The 9,839-nt window shown below is 46.1% G+C and overlaps 1 long non-coding RNA gene across 1 annotated transcript; it reads left to right on the top strand.

Annotated features, from left to right (window-relative positions):
- Window positions 1-6,215: 6,215 nt before the first annotated feature.
- Window positions 6,216-8,748, top strand: LOC121312598. The gene is made up of 3 exons (XR_005949880.1): window positions 6,216-6,235; window positions 6,320-6,441; window positions 8,690-8,748. It is a non-coding gene; the product is annotated as an uncharacterized LOC121312598 (long non-coding RNA).
- The last annotated feature ends 1,091 nt before the right edge of the window (window positions 8,749-9,839 follow it).

Genomic DNA, 9,839 nt, shown 5'->3' with positions numbered 1-9,839 from the left:
GACTGGGGCAAATATCAGGTAAGGAAGTCGGACCAGCAAAGCCTTTAGATGGAGCTTTATGTGCTTTTTCAATTGTTGCAGTGAAGCATGTTAAAACTGGCCTGTCCTTCCTTGTATCTTGTCAGCAAGGGTTGGACATCCTGTATTTGAGCAGCTCAAGTTGTGTTCATTTCAGTTGTTTCAATGCCGTAACAGCAAGTAGATGCCCTTTTACTGAATGAAGTAGAAGGATTCCTGAAGTTGGCAGTTGTACTGAGATTGTATTTGAGTTTGGTTATGTTACAGTAGGTATCTTGCCAACATTGGAAAGAGTAAACATAGAATTACACTAAACTTATCCAATGATTTATACGGTTATGAAGCAAATGTTTCACGTCTACTTGGAAGAAAAATGTAGTATTACGACACCGTCGTATTAAGGCACGGACATTTGGACCGAAGTACAAGCGAGAGGAGCATGAGAGCATGTCACGTTCACTCTTGCCACTTACCTGCTTCACAATCTATGACATGGATTACGATGTTTGGTGCTCGTATAAAACGATGTCATACACAGGGAGGAGGATCTTAAGTACCTTCCCCCTTCCTCCACATTTAAGAGGTAGATTTCGAATTACCAAAAACATATTCAAAGAACCCAAGATTAGGAGCCAATGTGCGTTCACCACGAAGGTCAAGAGTAGAAGATCCTGGCCCAATCCGGACACCGTCCGTCGTCAATGTAAATCAATGGTACCCTGACCAAGTGAACCCTGCAAGTCGAAATTGGGAACCATAACGTTACGTAAAATTTTTCTAACCGTTTCTGGTATCTTTTCACAGCAGGAATACACTTGAATGCATTGGGGTGTGAGTTGAAAAGCCTCAACTGTCCCAGGGGTGCAAATTTGGCTTTATGGTGCCACCATTTTAATGTTGCTGCTGCTAAGACATGGTTAAAATAGTGGGTAAGCATGACTATGGGTAGGGGTTTAGGTGTGGAGTACACTATAAATTGAGTAACACTAAACTCGGATCAAGGCGATTGCCAGCTATGGAAGCCTCCCAGAGTTGAAGCAGACTATTCTACAGACAGTAAATCTCATTTTGGACAAAGTCCTTCTGGTCTTCAACTTGTGTCCCTTCACTTTCAGAATGGAAACTACATCTTGACCTTGCTTTACATAACTGCTGATCAACGAGGGTACTTTGACATTAGATGTCCAGCCACGGGTGGGGAGCCAACAGAGACTACTAGAACCTCTGGTGGGGAGATGACCAGACCCACTGCTGGAGAGCCAACAACTACTTGGAAACCTGTAATGCCAACTCTCCCTGACGCTGCTCTCTGCAAAGCCTCCAGCATGACTGTGGAGCTGCCCTCTGAGTTGCTTCAAGTTCTAGTATTGAGTGAGTCTGAATTTGGCCCCAAATTCTTTTGGGAGGGAACTGATCTGTCTTGGTAGGTAATGTAACTTTTTTTTTTTTGTATAGGTCCGTCCAATGAGTGGGTGGATATCAATGATGCTCCCAGTTACTGCAACTACAGTTTGGTGCAGGGAAGAGGAGGGAGGAACTTCTTTACAGCCCCCTACAGAGGTGGTGATGTCCAGATACAGGTGGGAACCGTACATTGTATTCTAATCTGGAGTTCTAATATGGAGTTTGATTTCTAATGACTACAACTCATGACAAACTATCTTTTCATGCATTGCTGACTAATGCCCCTTGCTCCAATGGGACAGTCCCAACCAGAGGGAGTCGGGGTAGGTACGGCTACAAATGGTTCTGCACGACTGGCATATTTGGGTCAAGCTTGTTTTTCTTAGCACTGAAACAAATTGGAGAACTATCCTTAAATGAGATCTTTGGCAAATCCTGTTTCAACCCCCTCAACAGAACTAATTTAAGGTTGATATTATAATGGGGTAATTAGTTTAGACATTACTAAATATTAAGTGATAGCTGTACTGTTGGTCTAATTTGTGAAGACCATTTGTGTGTGTTGGCAAAGTGTAACTTTCATTGCAGGATGTCAGCTTGGCTCTGTGGTGGGAAAATCTAAAAGCGTAATGTCCTTCTGTCAACTAGTTCTGTCTCTTCACTTGCAGGACGGAAGCTACAGCTTAACATTGCTCTACATTACCACTGCTGAGGGAGACTACGTGCACATGAGATGTCCAATAAAAACGACTACTAGGAAGCCAACACGGACTGCTAGAACTACCAGTGGGAGGACGACTAGAACCACCAGCAGGAAGACTACCATTTGGGAGCCGACCAGGGTGGAGGACGACCAGATCCACCACCAGGAGGACAACCAGCACTCCCATTGGGGAGCCAGAACCACCAGCAGGACTACCAGAACCACCAGGGTGAGGACGACCAGTACTCCCATTGGGGGGCCGACCAAGACTATCGGAACCACCACCAGCAGGACTACCAGAACCACCAGCAGGACTACCAGAACCACCCGCAGGACTACCAGAACCACCAGCAGGAGGACGACCAGTACTCCCATTGGGGGGCCGACCAGGAGGACTACTACCAGAACCACAAGGAGGTCGACTACTACCAGAACCTCCACCAGCAGGAGGATGAGCAGTACTCCCATTGGGGAGCCGACCAAGAATATCGGAACCGACCAGGAGGACGACTACTAGAACCACCAGCAGGATACCAGTCCACCAGCAGGAGGACGACCAGTACTACCATGGGGGAGCCGACCAGAACCGCGTCCTCCTGCTGATGGGACGACTACTACCAGAACTACCAGGACCAGGAGGACGACCAGCACAACCATTGGGGAGCCGACCAAGACTACTACCAGCGCCACCAGCAGGAGGACCCAGAACCACCAGCAGGACTACCAGGGGAGCCGACCACCAGGAGGACGACTACCAGAACCACCAGCAGGACTACCAGAACCACCAGCAGGACTCCCAGAAAAACCAGCAGGACTACCAGAACCACCCTCCGGAGGACGACCAGTACTCCCATTGGGAAGACGACCAAGACTATCGGAACCACCAGGAGGACGACTATCGGAACCACCAGCAGGACAACTTGCAGGGTCGTCCTGGACGGGTCTTGGTGGTCGTCTTGTGGTCTTGGTGGTCGTCTGATGGTATTGTCTTGTGGTAGACCTCCTTGCTGGTCATGAGGAACCCCTGGCGGGTTCGATAGCCTTATGGTTGGTCCTTACTGCTGATGGTCTGGTGGTCGGCTGATGGTCTTGTGGTCGTCCAATTGTGGAGGTAGCCGACCAAGGAGGGTCATACCAGCCTTGGTGGTCTCTGCGATGGTTCTTGGACTACCACCTGAATGGTCTTGGGTGAGTCGTCCAGTAGGATGTACTACTAATGAGGAACAACCCTCAGTGCTGACTACCAGAGGCAACTGGTGTGGTCGTCTGGAGTACGATCCATTGTGGAGTCCGCCAAGATGAGGACGACCAGCACTCCCATTGGAGAGCCAACCAAGACTACTACCAGATCCACCAGGAGGACGACCAGTACTACCATTGGGGAGCCGACCAAGACTATCAGAACCACCACCAGCAGGACTACTACCAGAACCACCAGCAGGAGGACGACCAGTACTCCCATTGGGGAGCCGACCAAGACTATCGGAACCACCAGGAGGACGACTACCAGAACCACCAGCAGGACTACCAGAACCACCAGCAGGAGGACGACCAGTACTCCCATTGGGGAGCCGACCAAGACTACTACCGGAACCACCAGGAGGACGACTACCAGAACCACCAGCAGGACTACCAGAACCACCAGCAGGAGGACGACCAGTACTCCCATTGGGGAGCCGACCAAGACTATCGGAACCACCAGGAGGACGACTACCAGAACCACCAGCAGGACGACTACCAGAACCGACCAGCAGGAGGACGACCAGTACTCCCATTGGGGAGCCGACCAAGACTATCGGAACCACCAGGAGGAGGACGACCAGCACCCATTGGGGAGCCGACCAAGACTACGACTAGAACCACCAGAGGACGACTACTACCAGAACCTCCACCAGCAGGAGGACTACCAAGGCCCCTACAACTGTGGTCTGCACAGCTTCCAGTGTGGTGGTGGAGCTGCCAAAGGAACCTCTAAGACTTGTGAAGGTTCTAGGTGAGTTAGGCTTTTGAGTATTTGGAGGAGCATCATATCTGCCACTGTAGAGGGAGTCTTCTATAGTAACTTTCCCTCTTTCTTTGTAGATAAATCCAACCAGTGGGTAACTGTCATTGATGCTCCCAAGCATTGCAACTACACCTTGTTGCAGGGAAGTGGAAGGAACTTCTTCATAGCCCCTTACGCTGCCTGTGATGTCAGGATACTGGTAATTGTTTGGACTAATTGGAGATGGTGAACACTTTCCACCTTTATCATTTTGCATGAAATGATGCCTTTTGCATAGTCAATCCATTTCTTTTTTTCCAGACCCTGTCCATTCATCCATGAGATCACCTAGATATTCCACCATACTGTGTGCTTTCTCTTCTCCCCCCAACCAAACTTCTGCGCTTTTAATAAAGCTTCATATACTGAACATCAAAAGTATCACTAGTATCCAAATACTACATGTGATCAAACTGACAGGTGCAATGACTTTTTAACCATTGACAAAGATGCCAAAATGATCTGTCGTTCTTAAGCAGGTGTGACTCTTGGTCTCCCAGTTCGTGGCCCGTCATTTTACGGTGTCTGGTTCTGTAGTCTTCCCAGGTTTTGAAATTGCTGGCTGTGAGCACCCAAAATGGCGAGCCACAATACACTGCCCTAGTCCAGCCTCCAACATGCTGATTTGCATGAAGGTTCTGCTCTCGTGAAGGTTCATGCTCTCCACAGATGTTTGGCCAACTGGGTCAGTTTTTGTATTTCTTTATTCCTTTTATTCAAGCTTGCAATTCAACACTCCCTATCCATGTCCAATCAAATGTTTTGGTAACTGGGTGATTTTAAGTGCATGTGCTGGAGTCAGTCATGCAAGCATGTCACGGTCAAGGATGAATGATCAAGTATTTCTATAGATATAATCATTTTGTCGGTTTATGCATTTTTTTTTTTAAAATGTGTTGTAATAAGGAAGTTTCTTTTGATGCTCAGTATACTGTTGGGCAATGATGGTATGATTGGCCCATCTTGCTCTGCTTTCCTCTTGGCCGCCTATTAATCACAAGAGTAAATTTGTTTTCCAGCTTGTATGATCATTTTAAAACCATGGCAATCAATTTCTGTATATTACATATGTTCTTTGTTCTAGAATCAAAGCTACGTTTTGGAAATATGGTATCTGACAACTGGTGGCAAAAAAGGGTATATGGTATTGAAATGCCCCACCAGTGCTGGAGAACCCACAAAAACCCCAACTACAACCAGGACCACCGGAAGCACTACAAAGACAACTATGACCACCAGTGGTGGGAAGCCAACTGTGGTCTGCACTGCCTCTAGTATGGTGGTGGAGCTGTCCAAGGAACCTCTGGTACTAGTAGAGCTTCTAGGTGAGTTGGGCTCTTTGCCCCTATGTGGATGAATTTGACAAGGGCACTAGGGAATTGTATGTAAACTTCTCTTGTAGCTGAATCCAGCAAGTGGGTAGCTGTCCTTGATGCTCCTGAGAATTGCAACTACACCTTGATTCAGAGCAGAGAAAGGAACCTCTTCAAAACCCCCTACACGGCGTGTGATGTCAAGATTCTGGTAATCCATTTCTGCCAATGGGCTGCTCTTGTACTTCTATTCAAACTTGGTCTGTAAATGCACAACTGTAAAGGGGTTTCTGCAACCTAACGGTCTAATACCATAAGGGGGAAGGGGAGGATAGGGAATGCACCCAAGTAGTGATCGTATGATGGGGCTGGTTTCACATGCCCTGACTTGAACTGCTCTTGGATTTCCTAATGTTGTATTTAAGGTTAGTGTTGCCCCAAAATCCCTCATTGGGGATTAGCTAGTTCCAGAGTCTGCTTCAGATTTACTTTCCTCTTACCCTAAACCTTTTTTTATGCAAATTCTAGAATGAGAACTACTACTTGGCCTTGCGCTATACAACAGTTGATGGAGAAGTAGGGTATGTGCAGATGAAATGTCCAGTTAGTGCAGGAGAACCAACAAAAGCACCTGCAACTACAAACACACCACAAAATCAACAAGGACCCCTCCCACACCAGATGTGGTGTGCAACTCCTCTGGCATGATGGTGGTGCTGCCCATGGAACCTCTGGACCTAGTGGAGCTTCTAGGTGAGTTGGGTTTTTGCTAGACACCTGTAAGCTTTTGTCTATGGCACAGTAGGGGGATTTTATGGCAACTTTTTTCTTTTGTAGATTATTCCAACAAATGGATAGTTGTCGTCAAGGCTCCAGTGTACTGCAACTACACCTTGCTGCAGGGAAGTGGAAGGACCCTTTTCATAACCCCCTACGAAGCCTGTGATGTCCGGATAGTGGTAATCATGGGGAGGGGTGAGGGTATATATAAAAACCAGAACACTGGTACAGAAGGTTTTTAAAATGGTGCGTACATGCCACTTTGTATATTGGTTAGTTGCATAGCATATGGCAGGTCCCTTTTTTACGTGCATCATTGTGATTGCATGATATGGTTAGACGCATAACTCTCTCTAATTGCATAAAGCTGCGCGGTTCATTGTACGTTGCATTTAATTTGGGTAACTGCATCCCAATGTTGAGTCTTTCCACAATAGCAGTGCCAGAGTGCATTTTTCTCCATTGTAGTTGCAAGATCTGTAGTACTGTACACACCTGCTAACCAGTTTTACTGGATTACAATAACTTGGTTTATGCAGGCGGTTATCTACTGCAACACTTCATATGCATTGCCATTGAAGAAAGTTATGTTCTCGATACACCATTTTGAAGTTGGTTTAGTCTGAACCTGTACACTTGTGGGTTATTTGTAATATATAAAAATACCTGGCAATGGCTGTTTCATACAGAAATCAAAGCTAAATTCATCAAATACAATGCATACCCCCTTGGCAGTGGTAGACTCTTCCAGGCAGGGGTAATTGAATGCTCTGCACCTAACCATTCATGCCATTTTGTATTGGAGGAACTGCCTTAACATTCTTGAATTTTTCCTGCACGCAATCCATAGTTATTTTCTTCTCAATCTGTCGGCGCTGTCAATTCTGTTCGCAAACTACAGTAGCCTGCTTGGAGTATCACTGGGCTGACCTGCTGTTCCAACACTGGGGGCTCTGACTCGTGTCCCTGTGAAATACCTTTGAACACTGAACAGCCCAATAAACCTTGGGAACAACAATTGGATCGGCCAACGCCTGCTCTTCAGCCTATCGGCTTGTAGAAACGTTATAGCTTCTCTTGCACAAAATGAAAACTAGCTGTTCTCTTCCCTAACTCTGCCCCTGTTTCACTATATAAAGTGCCAGTTAAGATCCTGCACTATAGGAAGAGATTGGGAAGGGGGTGAAGAGAAGTGACTTAACAACTCTGTTTTTGGCTTTTAAGGAACTTCCTTTTTTTTTTTAGCCGATCGTGTGCTTTAAGCCCCAGTATATTGGTATTCCTCATCACCTGCTGAGTGGAGCTTGCAAATAGGAAGTGTTTACAGCTGAGAAATCCCCACTGACTGAACAGAGAGCGTGGCATGTACTGTGTTTGCAGAGCACAAAGATCATGCCAGAAGCACTCCCAACAGATGGCACCAGCAGAGGAATAGGTGGATCAGTGATACTGAATGATCAGTTGGAGTACTTGTGTTTTCACTACCATAAATATTGCCCCCACGGGGGCAAGTGGTTTTATGTAGGGACATCCAAGGCAAATTTTAAAATTCTATGTTCTTGGCAGACTTCCTTACCCAGGGAGACTTGCAGTTGTAAACAAAATACACATCAAGAATAACTTTTTGACAATAGAGGCAAGATGCAATGACTTCAGTCCTAATAAGAGCAAATAAAAAACCCAGTTAGGATTTGATATCGGGGCAGTTCGTGAGCAGATGTGTTTAGTTACATCTGGGGTTAGATGAGAGTCCAAGTGAAATACAAGATGCTACCACAAATGATTCTGTGTTCTGTTTTATACTACAAGTATATGTAAATGGAAATAACGTGTACGTCTCAATCAATTTGGGGATTATTTGACAGCGTACAGATGGCAGGTAAGACTAAGCTTTGACATGCAATTATTCCAAACCCTGCTTTTATGGCCTCTTGGCCCAAGGTTTAATCTCTTTTTAAAAACAAAAAGGATGTGTTTTGGAGAATGGAGCACAGGCAGATTGGTAGCTTGCCATTTCTTGACAACTCCTTTTCCGGGAAATGGGAGTAAATGAAATCCATAGAAATTTCAAGTAATTGGATGTGGTAGTAATATTAAAATGCAGCTCTGTGGCAGTATTGTTTTGAACTAGCAAGGCGCTGCTCCATCCTGAAACTTCATCAGAACACTGCAGGCTTGGAATGTAAACAGACTAGTTTTGAAACTAGTCCAGGTAAGTTCTCCCACTGAAGTGGGGACAACGGTGGAAGGCATTGTTACAAAAACACTGGGCTTCATAGTTCTGAAGTGTGCCTAGTAGATTTTCTAGTTGTTTCAAAGCATGCCATTTGACACCTGCTGACATGATCACTGTGTGAGTGAACTACCTGCAATTTGCTTGTTTCCTGGTTATACTTTTTGATCAAGCCAACTTCCTCCTTGTTCTAGAATGAGCACTACATCCTGACCCTCCGCTACACAACTTCTGGACAACAAGCTTATGTTCAGATGAAGTGCCCAACTGGTGCTGTAGTGCCCACAAAACCCCCTCCCTCTACAACCACTCCTAGAAAACCAACAATACCCACTGCCTGCAGAGCCTCAGTCATGACAATAGAGCTGCCTGAAGGACCAATTGAACAAGTAGCTGTGATGGGTAAGGTTGTGCCTTGTCCCAGATAACTTCCCACCCAAATTGCTTGGCAATGAGGATAACCCTGGAATCTCGTGGCAACGTTGCCTCTTGCAGATAAATCCAACACTCTGGTAACTGTCCAAGATGATAGCAGAAAGTGTGGCTACAGCTTGGTGCATGGGAGAGGAAAGAACATCTTCACAGCCCCTTACACAGCCTGTGATGTCAAGATGCTGGTAAATATTTTTAGCTTTCTGTACTGTTGCTTTTAAACTTCCTATGCATGTAAATACCCTCACTTGTGCTCTCTCTCCTCCCTTGATTCTCTTCCAGAATGGGAATTATGTCCTGACCCTAGTATATGTAACCCTTAGTGGGAAAAGGGTACAGGTGCAGATGAAATGTCCAACCAGTGTAGCTTTACCAACAGGCTCCCCCCTCCCTCCCTTTGGGGTTTCTGTCCTCTGCAGTGATACTTGCATGACAGTGGAGCTTCCTGGGGGACTGCTACAAGATATCCATTTAATGGGTGAGTTGGCTTGGTACACAGTAATGTGGGTGCTGTGAAACGGAAAGCATGCTCTAAATGTGGCATCTGTTGTAGATGAATCCAACAACTTGGTAGCTGTTATCGGTGCTCCCAAGACTTGTGGCTACAGTTTGAAGGGAAATGGCAAAAACATCCTGACTGCTCCTTACAAGGCCTGTCATGTCAAGATCCTGGTAAGCTGAGGGCAATTGCAGCTGTGATTCCCCATTTTTATTGGTGATCAAAATCCTGTCAAGAATGACCAACTCTCTTTCCACTTCTAGAACAACTTCTATATCCTGAGAGACCTCTACACAACTTTTACTGGGGAGCGAGGAGATATACAGGCAAAATGTCCTGTTCCTGGTCTAGTACCACATGTGGGTGAGTGTTTGTTCACTGGACACAAAATACCAGAGTGCTCAAGTCTGGTG

The sequence above is a fragment of the Polyodon spathula genome, unplaced genomic scaffold (genome assembly GCF_017654505.1).
Source record: "Polyodon spathula isolate WHYD16114869_AA unplaced genomic scaffold, ASM1765450v1 scaffolds_4047, whole genome shotgun sequence".
NCBI classification, from domain to species: Eukaryota; Metazoa; Chordata; class Actinopteri; order Acipenseriformes; family Polyodontidae; genus Polyodon; species Polyodon spathula.
The sequence above is the reverse complement of the archived record's forward strand: the minus strand, read 5'-3'. Positions and strand labels throughout refer to the sequence as shown.